This window comes from Falco cherrug, chromosome 1, assembly GCF_023634085.1.
Source record: "Falco cherrug isolate bFalChe1 chromosome 1, bFalChe1.pri, whole genome shotgun sequence".
In the NCBI taxonomy this organism is placed as follows: Eukaryota; Metazoa; Chordata; class Aves; order Falconiformes; family Falconidae; genus Falco; species Falco cherrug.
Window position 1 is genome coordinate 79,502,794 of NC_073697.1, and position 20,779 is coordinate 79,523,572.

Sequence of the window (20,779 nt, forward strand, 5' to 3'; positions counted from 1 at the left end):
ACACATTTAAGTGAAATCCTATTAATTTTTAAGGGTTTCAAGAATGTGTTAAACTGTTTTGTTGATCAATGATTTCTTCAGAGCTTCATAGATGAGGAAAATGTTGAGTTAAATCTCCTTTCTCCAATTTACAAAAAAAGAAATTAAAACCAAGTTTGTAACAGCCTGTGTGCATGTATAAGACAAAGAATGAAGGTAAGAAAACCAAACAAAACTCAATATCTAGAATTTTGTAACAAACTACTTAATTGCTCAGATGATTCTAACCATTTCTGATGTTTTTATGGAGAGTAGAATAAGGAAACAACAAAAACACTTCAGTTAGAAGACAAACTTCTAATTAAACCATTTATGTAAACACTCTACTTCCAGTGGTAGCAGATAATATATGAAAACAAAATATTTTTTTGAACCTGATTGGCTTTGTAAGGAACTTTCTAGATTCATATTATCAACGTTCCTCATTACCAGCGATATGCATGAGTAGCATATTTAGAAGTTACTCGAAAACAGAAATCCCATTTCTTTCAGTAGTCCCTCAACATTTGTAGTTGTATTTGATGACCTCTTCAGATGCTGAACCACCTTAAAAATCAGCAAAGGTTTTGGTCTTAATCTTTCTGCAGCATAGATCTCCCCTTACAGCTGAGAGACCATAACGATACTGTTGCTTTGTCTACCACTGTAATGCATTAACATAGAGTTACTCTGCCAAAGTGGTTTAAATTTTTTTTTTTTAAGTGGAGTTTTAAAGTGGTAGCGAAGGACCCTGTTTGGCTACAACTACATCACTGAATGTACCTGTATAGATTTGAAATAATCTCCCTTTGTAGACAGTAAGAAGAAATATTTCTAGGGAATAACTCATTTTGCTATGAAGAATGCACCTGAAACAGGTCAGAAGGATCACACCCTGAAGTTTTCTTTTTCTTTCAAAAAAATTTATAATGTACCTTGACAAGCAGCTAAGGGGCAGGCATCTCCATCAGGAAAGTCCCATGCCCAGTTTCTGGCAAAACCTCTAGGGGTGGTGTCATCTTAGCACTTAGGTACAAGAATTGCACTGTTATAGTTTCAGGATTATTTAAAAAAAAAAATATGCATACAAGCCATTTTAGTGCCACTAGAAACACATCATAGCCTGCTTTTCTCCCCAGAAGCGAGGGGGGAGGGTGACGGGTGACAGACGGGCAGGCACACACCATGACAACAAGTCAAGCATGAGAAATGTTTTCAGAGTACATTGCAACAGAATAAAGACTTCCCAGAAAAATAGGACTTCCTCCTCTTTTTATCCTTCCCTGTTAACAGATCACTGGTAACCTCTGATTATTCTGTCAGGAAAGTTACCTGGTGGCTTAAAGGGCTATATGTGTTGCAAAATAGAAATTCTGTTTCAACATACAATGTCTTATCTGGAATGAAAGAGGTTAAAACATATGCTTATGTTAATGAAATTCCCCAAATGAATATTTCCACAAGTGAAGATAAGCCTTCATACATGTTTAGCTTTGCAGCAGCCTGAGGAAAAAAAAAAAAGAGAATCATATTTTGTGCCAAACTAAAGACATCTCATTGTGGTTTTGTGTTCATTATCCATATTCCCCAACCTGACTGCTAATATAAGGCCTGCATATCTTGGCAGGAAAAAAGAGAAGTCAAGGAAAGGAAATAAGTGACATTGAGGCTCTATGAAAACAAGGTGCAGCAATTGCCCTTTTCGCTTCAATGGGACTGAAATTCATCAGGATCATTATTGAAGTGTCTAATATTCTTGAAGCTACCAACAGACTAAACACATTTTCCTTGTTTAGCCTAATGGTTCAGCATCTCCTATGGACCAGCAGGCACGTGAGCGTGTCAGGGAAGCCACGTGGTCACACTAAACTCAGTCTTTGTGAATCAATAACTCTTATTTTGTTTAACACAGTCATGAAGGCCACATACCACAGCCTCGCAGTCCAGAGCATGGAAACCACCATCCTAGCCCTTCATTATAAATACCACAATTATCAAATATAGCCAGGGTTGAAGTTTACAATAGACCGCAAAATTTTACTTGCTGCAAAAATCAGAGTGGCCCTCCATTTCCCCTCACACCTGGTTTTGATCAGTATATTTGTATGGAGCCTGGGCTACTTGAAGCCAAGCACCAGATACAATACACCACACACAATCCTGGAGCAGGGGACCACAGGAAAAGCAGCCCAACATGCCAGCAGTGCACTCCCTGCCTACTTTCCCACACTGGTAGCTTTATGCTAAAACACAGGGGATTTTTTCCTCCCCTCAATCACACCGTTAAAGAACAGGAATTTTCTATTTAAAAGTCATAGGAAAACATGGCCATGGTAACTAGTCAACTATCAAGGACGGTACCATGCATTTTATTATTAAAAAGCAAGCATCCAGTTATCAAACAAAATATTGTAGACAAGGAAGAAATACTAAACAAAAAGAAATGTAAATAAGCCAGGGACAAATAAGTCAACTCACTAAGATCTGATCCCATTTGCTGCAAATATATTTCAACATCACTTTTGCACCTTTATATTGTTACCACACAGACAGATTCTCTGGGGAGTTTCACTCAAAAAGGCTGCGTCTTAGTTCTTATAAAATGTGGATGTAGCATAAATGGCAGCAGGGGAGGTGTGAGAAAAGCAGGAGGAGGAGGAAGGAAGGAAGCAAAGCTCCCAATTATTTCTAAACAGTCAAGAAAAGGTATGTTGCACTCTCCGCTGCCAGCATAGCTTTGGAATTAAACAGCAAAAGTTTCATCAGTTCTTGACACCAGAGAAACCAGAGACTGAAGACAGATTAATTTGCCCAGGCCTTTGGCATTGCCAAATGCTTTCATTCAGGAGAGCACAGCATTAGACATATCAGTTGACCACAACATTATTTTAAAAGTTTAAAAGATTTAAAGGATTAGCAGTGCTTTTTCTCTTCTCATGCATTTTGACACTTTCTAATTAAAGCAAGGTAAAAAGTAAAAAGGAATTGAAACTATTTCTCATAGTTTTCAAGTGGTATGTTGTTCTACTGTTGCAAAAGCATCTGAGGTTTGATTGTACATAACATACGTCACTGAATGGATACACTACTCATGCAAGACTTTTTGAAAAAAGGCAATCAGTTTCTCTTTTCCATCCTAACAAAGACTGTATCAGTGTCACATAAGATTGCAGACTTTTCATACATACTATGACAATGCTGATGTTGGCGCCAACAGTATATAACCATATCATTATGTTTACTAAAGCATGGGGGTGGAGGACAAATCACACCCCACTTCATCACCCTGTGTTTCAAGCACTTAAACAGATTTATTTTTTTTTTAAACCTGTTTGGTTGGAAAAGCAATAGAAGGCATATACAAAAGCATCTATATAACAGAGGAAAGATGCTTAGGAAACACTGAAAAAGCAGTCATTATATTCTTTTTAGTAAAACACAGATGCATGCACCTACTTTGCAGCGGATGTTAAAAACAGGGAAAACCCCTATAGTTTTGCACCCAATTTTACCATATTAAAAGGGAATAACATCTGAGGCAATTACATTCATACTAATGTACAGGTGGGTTGAAACAATTGAAAGAAGTACTAATTCAGGAAAACTCATTTTTCTTTCCACTTACTTGGAAATAGTTATTATCTTAATTACCTACCGTAAAAAAAAAACCAAAAAAACAAAAAAAAACCCCACCACAACGCATGCCTGATGAATTTACTCTCAGTAATTGGATTCTTAGATTTCAAGTGCTGCTTTTAAATATTTACAATGAAATATTTTCCCAGATTTTTTTACATTAGAGAATCAAAACCTTTTCTTCCATGTGAGAGCAGTTGCTGGACATTTTCCATTTTGGAAGTGGACTCTATGAGAGTGAGGGAACTGTTAGGTGACTTGAAAAACAGAGAGGCCCAGGTGTTGGTGGGGCTGACCCATGCTATATTTTTAAAATATATTATAAAAAAATACAGGAAAACAAATTTTGCTGAGTTGTCTCGTTTAAATAGTGTTAAAGTAATCAGCTTTTCTTGGCATCCTTGTAATATTGCTGCGGTGTCCAAAAAGTCATGAAATTTTGCACATTGAAAAGATGGAGTTTTACTTTGTCTAATAAAACATACGAATCTGCAGATCAATCTGAAGACAAGGATTGAAATGACTAAACTTGAAAAAGCACCCATTTACAGTTTCAACCCGTGATTGATTACTTTCTTCTGAAATACTATTAGACAAATCATTTCAGGTACTCAAATTCTGTACACAACATGGCACACCAAAACCGTAGAGACAAAAGTACTTTGCTTCTAGAACAGAAGCAGCTTAGAAATAGCTGTGCATTTATAGGCTCCAAACCACTACACTTGTTCCTATGCTTAACCAGTTAACTAACATGAAAAATACCTATTGAGATGTAAAAGGCTCCCGACGATAGCAAAGGACTAAAAGTTTGCAGAAACAATGTTTTACTCATTTAATCTTATGCATTTGCTTAATTTTAGAAAACCACAATTAGTTATGACAGCATAAAGGTATTCAGGCAACTTGAACACATCATTCTGAAACTTTAATTCTCAGAAATCTCATTTGGCTCCCACCCACCCTCCAAGGTACCTATATTTCTTGAAGGGATTAAGCTGCTGGCTGAGACTTTTTCTGCACAAAGGGGAAGATTTGCTTCTGGGCTTGCCCATAACTGCCCCAGCCTTGGCAGAGCTAAACAAAGAGCATAGACTCAAAACCCCTGGCAGGATCTGTGAAGGAGGTGATCCCCTTGCTTGCCAGGCTTTCTCAGCTTATGAAGTGTTCTTTTTTCCTTATCAATCTTATTTATGTTCTTAAAAAACCCAACAACCAAACAAGCCACCAATCCTCACTCCAAAGCCCACCTATCTGGGAGAGAAAGGAGGGGCCTCCTTTACCCCAGAGGCAGTTACTGGAGCACCTGGCCAAGGAACAAAGTGTGGCTTTAAATTCCCACCTCTGCTGAAGGTGATAGGACATTAAAAGTAAACCCTATGGGTTTACAGGGCTCTCTGGCATCTTTCTCTACAGAAGTAACTCTGCTTGTGTGGAAAAATTACTTCCCAGGTCAGTGAGAAAGAAAGAGATCAGAAGCCATTTTATAGTCAGTGTTAGAAAACCGAGTCCAGAGAGTGCAAGTGTAACTGCATAACCTAAGAGTTGCAAAATTTATTCAGGATAGGGACAATGGCCAAATACACTCCATATTTTACATTAAATGTGCCATCATTTAAATAGCTAATTGAACTATTCCACAAGCTAAACTGAGAGGGCTCCACCACAGAACACTATCTCATGGCTTAAAGCATACCCACTAGACATAGTTAAGCAGTGTTTAAGCCTTTCTATTAGAGAAGGGACTTCAGCTTTAGTTTCCCAAAACCTGAGCAAATATTCTAACCTTTAACTAGATATTTACTTTTCTTTTAAGAGTTCTAACAATGTTTTCTTTCTGAGAACTTACGAGGGGTACAAACTACTGATGGGATGGATATACTGCAGCCACGTTTTGTGGGAACAATTTGTTCTTTTAAAACAAGCATCAGTGGTTTGTGGCTCGGGAACAGAACTGGATTTAAACACAGCTCAGTATTCCATTAACTATCTGATTAGCTGTACTTGCCAGATTATCACATTCACTGACACTGGATTTATTAAATTTGATGAAACCAAACAAAGGAATCTGGAAAAGGAATGCCAGAAAACAGTACCTGTCTTACAATGCTTCTTCCTTAAGGGCAACTGGGTTGCTACAGTTTCAAAATCGCCATTTCAAAACTTTCTGGATCTTGGCCACAGAACATTCTTTTCAAAATTGCCATAGACACAGATGACTCAGATATGGGACACAGAGAGAAAACAAAAAGCCAGAGAGATACGTAGCTGCACACAAGCAATTACTGACTTTCGACACAGGTGGACTATCCATAGGTTTAGCAATAATATTTTTTGTCCTTTTGCTCTTATTAGACATCAAAACTACAAAAACATTAAATCACCTTTTAATTTTCCTCAGAGGCTACATAAATACTGTTAAACATTTGTAGTCTACCATGTTTTTTCCTAGCCTCGTACACACTGCAGATTTTCTACTTTGAAGTATACTCTTACCCTTTGTGACAATGAAGATCACAGCTCAGCAGCTTGCTTCTTTAGAAGAATACCTTACTGTCACAGGAACACAGAAGAAAAGAGGAACACGAAGTTCACAACTGCACACGGTGGAAGACCTCTGAGCCAGTGCAAGCACACTCAAATGCACATTGAGGGCTCAGCTTGCAGAAATTGCATGGGCAGAAAACACAACAGGTGTTTTCAACTGCTATCAGCTGAAGACCAGCAGCAAAATCTAATTACACCCAGCTGCTAAATAACTACTCCAGAACCCCCACCTGCCACTGTCTGGCGGCCTTTAAAAGAGCAGGCCCTCAAAAAAATAAACTCCTGCAAAGAAGTAGGGAAGAGGGTAGCATAAGGACTGAGTATCAACATCTTTTCTTTCTAGATTAGTGTATTAGTTACTATTATATCAGGTGGACACCTTTGTTCTAAAAATAATATTCCCAAAGCAACAAAAAATGACATACACCTCTGCCCTGCAGTGACATTAATCATTTCATAAGAAACTTAGCCCTTTGGGGATTCTGTCGGTGCCTGCAAGTGCTCCCCAGGTGTGCGCCAGGCCAGCAGGATTGCTAGGAGCTGCGGAGCCGATGCCCAGACTCCAGAGCAGCTGAAGAGGCTGGTTGCTTGCACCCATCCCCCAGAAAAGGACAAGAGAGCCCAGCACAGCACAGAAACAGACCTGCAGGGCCCTAAGAAACACCTGGAGGAGCAGCCAGGTGTTGCAAATTCAAGTTTAGGTGCCATAGAAAGAGGATTTTTTAGATTTTGATAAATGCTTTGAAAGGCTTAAATTCTTTTAAGGTCTCCTCCAGAGTGGGCCACAGTTAGAAAATGTGGTGTTACTTAATTTGTTTTCCAATTAACATAGGTAAGGGGAAATATGAACTGCAGAAAATAGATACACAAACACTCCTACCTATCAGAGAGATGAGAAGATTTACCCACAACATTTTATTACTAAACAGACAATGAAGTGATTTACATAAGTTATGTGGTTTTATACCTTGCAAAACCTGAAAATATGTAACAAGCAAGTGTTAAAATAAAAATTGGGGAAGAGGGATTTCTGTTTCACAAATAAATTATTGATAGAAAGACAAATATTTTGTATCACGCTGTTACCTTCTCCATTTCGTGAACTGTTTAAGCAAACAGTATTTCTATATCCATTCTCCATTGCCAGTTCACTTACATGTTCCTCATGTCTCTGTGTAGGACTACTAGATGTGGCTGGTTTAAGAGTTTAATGCAACTTTGATCCATTTACATATTAGAAAATCCCAATGCCTACATGCCAACCTTTCATGAGATTAGTGTATTAATGGCTTAATATTCCAGTATTTAAATTAGAGGTGAGTTTCAGAACCATTAACTCTTATACCATATATTAACCAGTAATTTTAATGCAGATAGGTGGGTTTTCAGCTTATAAGTGGTGGAATTAATAACTATTAGTTTCATAGGTTCTAAGAATTGCAGAAGATGCATATTTTTGTGATAAATTTTTGGCATTGATTCATGGTTCAATTCTCTGTTTGAAAAATATAGTTGCTGAAAGATAGTTAAAATGACATTATTCTGCATCTTACAACTTTGGTAAATTAACATGCTTTGTTATTCTCATGACAGCTATAAGATCATAAAATTTTGCAAAGTAAAACATCTGATACAGGAAAATTCCTGCTTCATCAGGATAAAACAGTAAAAGAAAACAAATATGGTATTAAAGAAAAAAGTTAGCTTGTATAAACATCAGTCATAATAGCTTAAAAAATGAGCTGATGCAAGAAAATGTTAAAACCCAGAACTGTTACTGCATACTGTAACTGTATTTCACATTGTTATTGTATGTTGCCAGAAAGAACAAGAAGATAATTTGGGGGGGGGGGGTTTCTTCCAGTCATTGCTATGATTTTAAGAACATGGGAATCTTTGAACCTTTTCTTCAGTTTTTCAGTGATTTTTAAAATCTTATTCTAGCAATGAATTTCTGCTTAGCACAAATAAGCAGCAGGTTTTCATTTTGATCACAGGATCTTGACCTTTTCCCAACTCTTAATCAGTAAGCCAAACTGGACACATAAAAAACCACATGCAGAACACAGTTACACATTTCTGAAACCCTTCTCTTATAATCAAGTGGAATGAACCCTTCCAGCACAGTACCTGTTTTCAAAGATGATGGAAAAAAATCTGGAGTCACCGAGCCAGTGGAAATTCCTTCACCTTTTCAATATGCCAGCAAGGAAAACAAACAGAAGAAAAACCCAACCAACTGAAAACCTTCTGAAAACAATATAAAATCTTGCAGAACCAAATAGAAGACCTGAGTAGCCTGTAAGGCACGGTGATGGCAGTAGCAAGCTTTATTAAGAAAAAATGCTGAGATCAACGCATGATCCACAGCTTAGGGAGCGCTATATTTTGAGGAAAACATTTTAAAAATCTCTGCTGTCATCATATCTGTGAGGCATTGAATTAAAAATTAATCTTACCTAGTTGGGGCCAGACTGTAATATGTACCATCTCTAAATCGGAAGTGGATTGACACACAACATATGACCACAGGTGGCTTTTTATTGCATTCTCTGCTGCAAGAACAAGGTATTAGTATTATTTTGAATCTGTACACCTTGCCAACCAGTATCCCTAGCAAAAAAAAAAGCACAAATTTATTTTGAAGGCAATCTTACAATCATACTACTATCTCTCAGATGAATAATCACAGTTTGCTGAAAAACAGCACAAACAAATACATAGTCTATTGTTAGCCTTGTATTTTTTTAATTTTTAAGTTTCTGTAATGTTCCATTTTAATTTCAGTCATCCAAACATTAGGAAGACACATAAAGAGTTTTATTGTGGTTTCTTTTGCTGATAAAGTGTTTGTCTGGGTTTTTTTTTCAACTGCATTTTATTTACCGTGGAAGAGAAAGCTTACACTTCTAAAGCACGCACAGAAAGTTATACACCATCCTTGAAAGCCACATGTAAAGCTTAGAGGCCTCTGAAAATGCTTAACTGGTTTCCTGAAGAATTAAAAATATTATTCATTGAAATATAGTTCACCACATTTCTTGTATGAGCCAGGAAAAAAAAGCATGAATGAAGCAGCAGAAAAATAAAAACTACAAATTATGTGTTGATTCAAGAAAAAAAGAAAAAGTTAAAAATAGTATGACTATTTACATGTAAAAGAGTGGCAGTATCTTACTCCCAGAGACATTGAGTGGAAGCAGATGGTGCTTCTCCAGAGAGCAGAATTGCTGGTGCATTAAATAAAGACTGTTCTAAGTGACAGACAGACAAACAAATCCTGCAGGTGAAGGTAGCAGAGGTAGAAACATGGCCTGCCACGTGTGCCATGCAGACCTTTACGCATTTGCTTTCACGTATCCTCCAGCTCCCTGTTGCAATCAGTGAGTGATGTGAAAGGACCGGTGACCTACCTGTGGCTGACTCCTGCCTCAGCAGACACACAGCGCTGCTTGTACACAGCACAGCTTCTTGCGCAACGGCACAGGCAGTGGTGCAAACAGACCTCTCTGAGGGATCACATCATAGCCTAAAGCATGAAGTTCAGTGTCCCTTGGCCAGCCACATAGTTTCACTGCAAGATACCATGTATTGATGAGGACAAAGAATTGAAATACCCTCAGTGCTACCATGAAAAATTTGAACAAGTTCTCCTAGCAGGAAAGCTGTTACATGACACATCTTGCACTGCACCTGATTAAAATCAAATAATTTGGGGCAGAGTCTCAGTTGCGATACCACTGCTTTTTGCCACCCGGCACTACTGCACTTCTGGCCAACGACTGCAGTCAAGGCAAATTTTAAACAGAGCCTCAATCAGGGCAGTCCTCAAGTTGTTTTATGGCTTGTGGAAGGCAGCCCAGTCTGCAGGGGAGCACACAACTGCAGGAATACAGGAAGCTAGAAAATAGACCACTGTTAAAAACTTGGTGATTCTGAGCATGTAAGAGAGTAACTGCAAACTGGCTTAACCTGGAACAATCTATCTTTGCTTATCCATTTGAATAGTCCAGGAATTTAAGGGGTCTTTGCAAGTAAGAAAGAACTGGACTCCTTTCTCCCAGGAGCTTCATTGTGAGTAGCTCTGATGATGGGAGCAATACTACTTCAAACTTACGGTGTGCAATGGAGGCTGGCTTCCTGCCCCTTTTCATTTGCATTCCAGAAACCATTTTTGCACCATCTGTGATCCTGTTGCAATATCTATGTGGGAATAAATATTACCTTCAGACTTTATTGTAGATAAGACCACACATGGCAGAAGGCATGAAGAATAAGCTCCCTGGGGTGCTATCCCAGATGTGGCTGGGTGTCCTCCTTTCACAGGTAATGAGCTGATCAGCTGCTGTAAGGGCAGCTCCACCAGTTCCTGCTCCCCACATAACTGGGGGCAGCAAGGAGGCAGTTGTTGTCCCTATTGAAAGAGGGACTGAAAGGGAGAATTTTATGGTCAGCCTTCTGTAATACATGAATATCCTTCCACGCTCCCAGAAGAGAGATAAACTGGCTGTACAGCCACTTTGCACCAGACCAGAACAACACAATAAATCAGCAATGCTTTGTCAGGGCTGGGGATGTGAACTGTGGTGCCTGGTTCAGGTGTTTCTCAGCAGATTTTGATATAATGTGTAAAGAAAACGCCTGCCTAAAGAAGCATCTACAAAGCCAGCCAGTTCTTTTTCCATGGGAAGCAGGTACCTGCCTTGCCGCCCTTTTTCCCCGCACAGTGCTTTGATTTTAGTAGTATGCCAAAACATCAGACCTATCGATATTCAGGCACAGCTTTTGCATGGAAATCTCTGTATAGTGGGCAGCTTTCTGGCTTGTTTTTCATCACAAATCTTACAGGAGAAGAGCAGCAGTTTCAAAGACTTTTACAAGGAAGCCTCAGGGCTTGTTTGCCAGACTTCAATGGATATGTTTGTAGCATGGTATATGGAAATTGAACTGCCTGACTCCCATTAACATTAATAGAGTCAGGAGGCTAAATGCCTGTGCACCATTCTGGTGACGTACCCACAATGTCTAGCAAGTAGCCTGCTGCTATTATTAAGTCCTTTTGGAAATGATGCTTCCCTTGTCTATATCAGGGTGGCAAAATAAAACAAAGAGGAACAGTTTAGTTTCCTTCAGCTAAGACATTCTGCGAAGTACAATAACTGTGGGGGGTTTGCCTCAATTTTAATAAAGAACCTTCCACTTTCATAGGTACTTTTTTCTTCCACTTGCGTATATACTTCTTTATGTATAAGGTATCCAACGGCGTTACAAAAACTAATTAAAAAAAACCAAAACCATAGCAAATACAGACAACAAACTTCTAGCAACCTATTGGTTTACTATGAAAGAGTAGGCTAGCAGTTACATAGGAGTCATGATCCCACCAAAATTCTAGAGTACTTAGATTTGCGTCCTCCTTGAAAATTATAGATAAAGGAGGTACTTTTCTAGGATCAAACATGAGGTTGCTGCACAACTGAAACAAGTAGCTAATTTAAAAATTAGCCTGTATTAAAAAAAAAAAAAAAGAAATCCTTCATTCTCTGTTTATGAACACCTGCAGTTTATATCACACACATTTTCATTGGAAACAATCTGTTAAATCTGTAAAATTATTATAGTGTAGTCCCATAGTATGTCACACTGTGGCAGTACCTTTGATCTCAGCCCCTGGGAAACATTTTTTCATGTGGGCAGCAGCAGCAGCTGTAAATACAATGTTAATACTATTGGGGTATTAAATTTCCCTTTTATTTTGTTGGCTGAAGTCTGAGAGCTTTTGCCGTACTATGCGTCCCATATAATATGCTTTCAGGTTTTTGAAGTTTCAAGATAATCTAGTAAATAGACTATCTTAGATACTTCTACAGTGTGTAACATGTGAAAAAAAGGACCTCTCTGTTTCTTTCAAATGTGGGAAAATATACTTTGGTGGTAAATCTTAATCTTTCAACATCTGGATCCTCCCCCCAGTTGCCTCACAATTCACAGCTTTTCTGCTTTAACCTGATTAGACACAACCTATTGGCTAAATTACTTTGTTACAACCTACTGATATCCTGTATATTTGAGTCTTTCGCATGTTCAGTCCTACTTTAATGAAAAATAGTCTCCTTTAAAAATGTTATTTCTGTCCCTGACAGTTGTCTCATCAGAACACTAGAATTCTAGACCATATACTGATGTTGCTGTGCACAAACAGCACAAAAATCTGCCCATCACTTGCCACCATGTGATGTAGCCTATCAGCCACCACACACCCATCCCAACTATATCTGTAGTCAAAGGTATAAAGATTAGATAATGCTCTGAGCAGTGTAAAGAACAACTTGAGCTAGTCCTTACTCAGAGAGCTAGATTAATACTACCCTAACCCCTACAATTTTAATCTGGTGTAGTTGCTTTGCAATAATATCTTACTTGTTTAAGTTTTATACTGGGAAAATTATAAAGATTAGGCACTTCTTTTTTCTTCCAAGTCCTGAGTGTACATCTTTAGTAAGAGTATTTATTACACAACATTTTAAAAAACAAGCAACACACATTCTGTTAAGCAAGAATTTGCATTTATACACATACCAGTAATTTAAGTACCTTTTGCCTTTCAAGAACACATACATTAAAAAGTCTTAAGAAAGTGATTCTACCAAATGGCATGCAAGCACTCTGAAGTGTCCAAATTATCTTGATTTAGCCTCTCCTATTCACTGCTTTGCATTCTGAATGAGGCACAACCTACAAGACCTGTTCTTCTTTGCATGCTCTGTACACACTGCTGTCAAATGTGCATAATGACATCCATTTTTTGTTCATTTTCAAATACCACTGTAATAGCCAGTTGTGAGCACACAAAGCTTTTTAAACACATACGCTGGGTTCTGTGCCTTCGGGCAAATCTCATTTTATGCTCTTTGGTATTAGTATCGTTTGGGAATGCAAGGACTAAAGCCTAAATTCAGGGTCTAAATCCAGAAAAACGACACAAAAGACCTGTTAGAAGGAAGGAGGGGAGGGTGGGGGAGAGAGGCAAGCAGGCGAGTGCACTTCCTACCAAGGCAGGTACATCCCTTTCCTCTTCAACCTCTGAGATTTACAACAGCCAGGAGGCAAACGTTCATGAATTTTTTGTTAATCAGTCATCAGGTAAAGCTTTTAAATAACCACTAGCAAGGACTAGAAGTCATCCCTCTTCTGTTCCCAGGCAAGAGCTCTAACTGCCCCAGGACATCAAAATAACATGACTATTCTGGCACAAATTCTCTGCACGCTGCTCCCCACCTCCTCTCATTTACTTATGGATATAAGTGCACATCCCTTTAAAACGCAGAGCTGTTTCACAGAGGAAAGCCATATTAGAACAGCTTTTAAGTGGAAGATTGGGGTGAAAGGTGAGCATTAAATTCTTCTGCCAGGCAGAGGCTGAACCCAGGTTGCCCACATCGCCTACTCCTACTCCTGTTGGAGAAATGAATGAGGATTCCCATCACCTCCTGCTGCTGCTGTGCTTCATGGACAGCCTGCACCATTAGTCCTGCTAATAGCACGCCAGCTGGGTAGAGCCCCTCAGGTGAAACAGACTGAGGAATGCCTTTTTTATAAATCCAAATTAGGCTTAAATGTAAAATTTGGCTGGGCCACTCTGCACTAAGCTAGTTCTGGGATGCTCAAGAAAAAAAGACTTTAAAGCCTTCAGGAAATCCTGGGGTTTTTACATAGATGGGTGGCTAAAGACAGCTGCAGATTCAGTCTCCTTTCCCTCCAGCCCAGCTCCACCTAAGCCTGCCCCATGTGGGAAGCTGGACGGTCATACCAGTGTGGCAACATGCTGAGGGCTCAGAAAAATGTGTGACAACTAAGGAATTGAAATGGCTCAGAAGTTATGCAGCCACTCAGGGGAGTTACGAAGGCTAGTCTGGGACACAGAGCCTTAAAGCAAGTGTTAGGTACCTTTGTTCTTTCAGATTTGTCCTCTTTTGACTTTCTTCAGACTATTTATTTGTTGGAAAATAATGGTTAAAAAAAATCAAATTTTTAGGTAGGAAATGATTTCAGAGGACTTCAAAAGACTCAGAGGAAAGAATCACACTGCAAAGGATGGTGGTGCAGAAGAGAATAACCTGTCAGAAGTAAGCAAAAAATGGAAAAGATGGAGAAATACATGTTTCTGCAATGAAGAGACAGTCTAGACTGTCTTAATTTACAGGAAAAGGCCTGAAACACTGCTGAAGTCTCAGTAGAAGCATTTATGTGGACTTGCCTGTGTAAAAAGTCAATGCCAACATTTGGAAAGCTTTTTTAAGGAAATAAAATATATGATTGGTAGTGGTATTAAGGAAGAATAATGAAGTGATTCTCTACATTAAAAAAGAAACAGACAGACACATAAATATTTGTGTGGTATGTAAATAGTAAATTGAGATTTTTCTTTGATATAGTTCTTAAGCTGATAGTAAGAAATTCTGTTTAGGGCTTTTCATATAAAGACATTTTTACCTCAAACTGAGGATTTTTTAAGTTGGTATACCTATATTCCTTATGTCATTTTGCATTCCTTCAATTTGACATAATCTGTGCCAGATTAGATATGCTATGCTCCCCCAGTTGAAGTGTTTGATGAGAAAAGAAAAGCCATTTCAGGTAGCAACATATATTATGTGAAAAGAAAGAAAAGCTTTAAAAGGGAAACAATGGTGCAAATGTAGAAAAAACTCCTGGAAAAAAAAGGGGACTAAGAGACGTATTAAAGGAAGTGTAGACAATGTTCAGAAATCCCTCTCCTGGGAATTTAACTGTGGCTTGCTGCAGCCAAATATTTGGGGTGATTGAAATCTAAGGCTGGTGAGCTTGGACCCCTGGTGAGCGGGCAGCTGTGCATTGCTTCTCAGTCATTTGTGGGTTGCTGCTAACCTACATGACTGAGCTGTGCAGGTACCAGCTCTTTTTTGAGGAGGAGGGTGGCGAAGAGAGGCTGGTTTCCAGGTTTCCAGTCATGTGCTCTAAACCAAGGACATTGCACAAGTGGCTCAGTATGAATGTCTGGCAGCCTCCAGTGGCCCAAATATATTTATCTGCACTGAGAAAGCTGGTTCTCGGGCCACTCGCTGCAGCCTGGCTCTGAGTCACAACTGCAAGTGCCTTTAACAGTGGCAGTGAACAAAATTGTATAAGGATGGAGATGCTTCCTGAGATGGAATAGGAACACACATCTGTGCATCCTTGACACCGAATCAGTTAGGGATGCCACCCATCATGAAGATAAGGAAAGATGTCTCTTCATAGCTTGGAAAACCCATCTTGCCTCTCATAACAAATACTGTAGGGCTCCCACTTAAAAACTGCCCCGGTTACGTCCCAACCCAAAACTGTCATTCCCTAACCTCTACAGTTCTACACACCTATACAGTTTCACAGAATGTGATAGGAACAAAATAAATAGATTGTAATAGAAATAATTCTTAAAACAACTATGAACAATGACAGTATGATGCATCTGTTACGTGATAATGACGTGCTCTTTCAGTATGGTTCAGCCGTTTCTCACTCTTGTTGCTATACTAGATAGAATGAGAAGAAACACTATACTATTTACTGTATAGAAATCAACAAACTTACATTAATATTGCATTATTTAAAATGTGCAAAAAAGTGAAATTACTTTTGTCAGAGTAAGTATTTTTAGATCTATGACTTTAAAATACTGCAGTGTTGTTTAGTAAAGTGTTTTTTTCTGTAGTTCAGAAATATGGACTCTGGTAAAAAAGAATAATAATCTAGAAGGACTCTTTCCTTTCCCACAGTATCATGGTATCTGAATTGGAACATTACGGGTGGTGGGTCTGGATGGGTGGTCTCCTTGGTGGGTGAAAACCTGTCTTGGCCCTGAGGCCCAAAGGGTAGGTGACTAATGGTGCACACTCCACCTGGAGGCCAGTTAGGATTTTTCCAGGGGTTTACCCTAGGACCTCTCTTGTCTAACAATCTTTTTTCAGTGACCTAGAGGAGAGGTCAGAGTTCACCTTCGCTGAATTTTCAGATGACACCTAGTTGGTGCAGGCAGCCAGTCTGCTTGAAGTCATGGCCACCATCCAGAAACAGCAAGGCAGGCTGGAGGGATGGGCTGACAGGAACCATAAGAAACAAAGCAAGGACAAATGCAAATTTGTGCACCTCGAATGGATGACACCCTTGCATTGGTACAGGCTGGGGACTGACTGGCTGTGGAGCAGCTCTGTAGAGAAGACCCTAGTGGACCATAAGCTAAAGACGCACATGCTCTGTCCGTAATCAAGAGTAGCAGTGTTTGGGGCTGTACCATCAGGAACACACACAGTGGTGGGGCAGATGTCTATTTCCTTACTTAGCACATGTTGGAGAATATCTAGGATAATGTGTCCAGTTTTGGGCCTCTTGAGCAGGAAGGGAAAACACTGATAAACTGGGCCAAGTTCAGTGGGGGGCTGCCAAGATGGTTGGGGGCTGGAGCAGGTGTCCTGCGAGGAAAGGCTGAGGCTTGCTTGTTCAGCTGGGAGAAGGGATGGCTTCAGGGGGACCCAACAGCAGCCCCCCAGTGTCCATTGTAAGTTTAGCAAAAAGACACAGCCACAACACTCCATGGCAGGAGGGTAAGAGACAACAGACATAAATGAAACAGAGCAGGTCCCACTGGAAGTAGGAAAATACTCTTTTCATATGATGGCATTCAAGCGGTGGAACATCCTGACAAAGAAGCTGTGCAGTCTCCAGCCTTGGAGGCTTTCAAGACAGAACTGGATCAAGCCCTGAGCAGCCTGGGCTGACCTCACAACTGACTCTGCTTTGAGCAGCAACTTGGACAAGAGACCTCCTGGGGGCATTTCCAACCTGAATTAATCTGTGATTCGTTATAGTTTTAAGACCTTTTCTGGTGCTTTCTAATCAATAGCTTTTTTTTTCCTTTAGCACAAAAATCTTTTAAACTAGTTCTAAAAGTACATCCCTCAAAATAACTATTATATTCTAGGTAAGTATTTTCATTATATATATATATTTAAATTCTGAATACTGCAGCTTATTTTGAAGGCCACTCCATAAAATAATGAAAGCAAACCCAAGTCTTTTAAAATTAAATCTGGATGAGCTACGTAGGAATGAATTAATGCCTAAGGATATTCTGTCATATTTAAATGTAGGAGAGTATAATTACAAGTGCTACAAGTAGAAAACACAGCTTCTTAGATAGAGAAATTACAACTTATTTAAGAAAAATAAAAGGAACTGCAAATGCCTTGGTGAATTAAGTTTCCTTCTTTTGTTACTATGGCTACAATGAAGAATTATCAAAGGAGAGAATAGGATTGGTACAGTATTAAAGATTTGGCATGCTAATTAGTATTCTCCTTTTATTATTCTGATAGCCGCATAATCCAGAGCCATGTCTTTTAAATCACTTAACTTGGAATACTTTTTAGTATTGTTTTGCAAGTAAATGCCAATTCTATTTCTTACACATTTGTCTGTATTTAAAAAAAAAAAAGACCTTTTTCAATTAACATATTTTTGAAGTCTAGACTTTGCCATTTTTTAAACACTCCAGACAGCCATTTATTATCAGCTTTTTAGTGATAGTATTTTATTTTTCACAAGTACATTATGTAGTATGTTTACTTTGATATATAACCATTTATGCAGTGCCTCTGCACTTTTGGCCACACAAAACTCTATTTGTATCTGAACATAAGCTTTCTCTATGCAAAAAAATAGCCCTTTTAGACTGAAACACATCCAGGTTTTATACCATTTTAATTACATATTTTTATCATATTTGTCTAGCATTGTAAAAATATCTTTAAACCCAGCCTGTCTATTGTGTGCTTGAAAACTGACACATTGCATTTTTCACCTGAACATCTATATTCCTGTCTTATTTTGTAATCTAATTTTTCAAGATGTACATACACAAATGAAAAATCAAAAGCATGCAAAGCTGTTTACAAATATAAACAAAAGAGAGGAAGAAATAAGATACTTTTCTTGGGCACAATTACACATTAAAATGTCAACTCAGAGAAAAAGAACACTAAATGGAAAAATCAAGAGGTGAGTTATTTGTATGTGTTAGGCACTGAGCCTGGACTCAGATTTTGATGCATTCTTGGCTTTATCACAGACTTGATAAGGGTCAAGCTACCTAATCTCCTTTCTGCCCGAGATGGTAGTTCCTAGAGCTGATCTGCCTGCTGGCTGCCTCAGTCCTGCCATCCTCCCTGCCTCAGCTCTGACCCTGGCTGAGCCGTTTCAGTATGAAAAGCTATATGAAAGGGTTTTGTTCTCCCCTCCTGCTTTTCAGGTTAGCTTTCTATAGCTTTAAGGCACTGAAACAGCCCAAAGCAAAGGCTGGACAAACATTAGAGCTAGTGTGAAGAGAGGATTGCTGGTTTGCCAGCAAAGACAAACATGAATGGCTGCAGCTCTAAGTGAGGGAGAGCTACAGTGTATGGGACTGCAGTTTCAGTTTCTGTGCCTGTAACATTGGCTTAATGTTGCTTCCCTCTTTCTTTCCTCCTTATTTATCCTAATTTGTTACCTGTAGCTTTTATTTTTTTAGCAGTCAGCCATCTCAGGTTAGGCCTGAACATATCTGTGGACATTTATTAGCTATACATAAAGATGAAATGCATAAAAGTACTAAAGGAATGATGTCAGAGACAGCAAAAGGAGGCAACAAATGGATTTCTGCCAATAACATGTTAAAATTAAAGGCTTCTGGGAATGTGTTTCAGCAGATGTGTAGAAGTATGATAAATATTTGAAAGCACTGGAGGACAGTTATATTCTTGCTCTTCATCATTACTATTAATAGGTATTTTTATAGATGCATTTACAGCACAATGCAATAATAAGACCAAGCAAACCACAGGGGCTTCCTTGAAAAACTCACTGACCCAAAGACAGAACTAGGGGTCACCAAGGTTTGGCTACATTTTCGTCACAAAGTGTTTTCTTTGCTGTTACATCTGGTCTAGAAAGAATATTCTGCTGCAGAAATGGTAAATTAAGTTTAGCCAAACCATTCTGTTTACTTAATGAGCAGGCAATAATTGTATTTGGCAGTGTCTAGGTGACATTAACATTTTTTTCCAAAGCAAAAGGAACAATTGAGGATTTGACTGAAAGATGGGTCAAACTATCTTTGAATAAATTAAGGGTTACAAAACTTTTGTAGGGGAAAGAATTGGAAAATATTTAAATCTTAACAAAAACCCACTGGTTCCCAAGAAATAATGGGGCAGAAGATACTCATACTTTCTCGTTAACAAACTCTGTGGGGACACCAGGCATGAGGTAGGACAGTGCTACTGATCATGTGTGTTAGCAGAATGTTGGCTTTTTAACATGGAGTGAGTAGGTGTAATTGCCTAGAAATCCCCCAGACCTGTGGGCATGGAGGCCCATAGTATGTGTGACCTGAAAATAGTTCTTAATAATGCTCATCCACCTCGCAGAGCTCACCGAAATACTTGAACAGCAAGGAGGCACACCTCACTTATCTCCATGGGTGAGCACGACAAAGATCTGCATGAAAGAGCAGACGGATAATGCAGGGGTCTGGGTATCTTCCAGTAAGCAACATGAGCCAGATAAGCTCCCTCACAGCACCAGTCCTTACAAAGCTAAGCGCTGTGTATAAAAGTATGTGTATTAAGATATTTTTTAAAGTAACCTTCTTCAAAAGCTGATACAGGCACTTGCACGTGCATAAGAGGTCTCATTGATGATAGTAGGACTACTCACGCATGCTAAACTGAGTCTAAGCCTCTGCAGAAGAAAGCTCTTGGCACATACGTGAAACGTGCCATTGGCAATGACCTGCTGACAGTGAAACTCTTTGGGAAACTCAGATCAGAACTGAGCATTAGGAGAAATTCCCTGGGGAAAGGACTGGTGCTCACATGCCATACGACCCAGCTGCCACCAACAGATGGGTAGCAGTCCTGGCACACCAAGCAGCTTTTACAATGCTACAGTTAGAACTCGAGCAGGAATGGGGACGCAGGTAGCAAAAACATGGAAGCAAACTGGCAGGAGAAGTTCTAAGAACTTTTGTGTAAGCAGCAATGACCTCATAAGAGAGGTTTTTTTCATTCCTTCACAATTTGCTAGAAGCTAACAGACACAGAAAAAGCCAACACTTCATACAAAAGATAGGTATCTGGCAAGTACTACTGTAGCATCAATCATTTGGCATGCAGACTAAAATATCAGAAGAGAAGGACATAGAGTAGACAACCTTGAAAATACATTATTCTGTTAGCAATGACTTTATAGACCTAATAGAGTTGCAAGAATTCTGCAATATAAAGAGTCTCACCAAAACCCATATATAAAACTTACATGGAACTTAAAACCGATCTGGGAAGTTTTGTGTCAGTGGCTACTTTGAATCTCTTCCACCTCAGGATAAGGAGATGCAGAATCTTTGAAGAAAACCAATAAATATATTAGCAAAGCACTGGAACTGTCATCCTTGGACTGTACCACAAATCAAAGTGGATTCATCATTGTTAGCACTGTTATCAGTACTCTTGTGTGCAGAGGACAA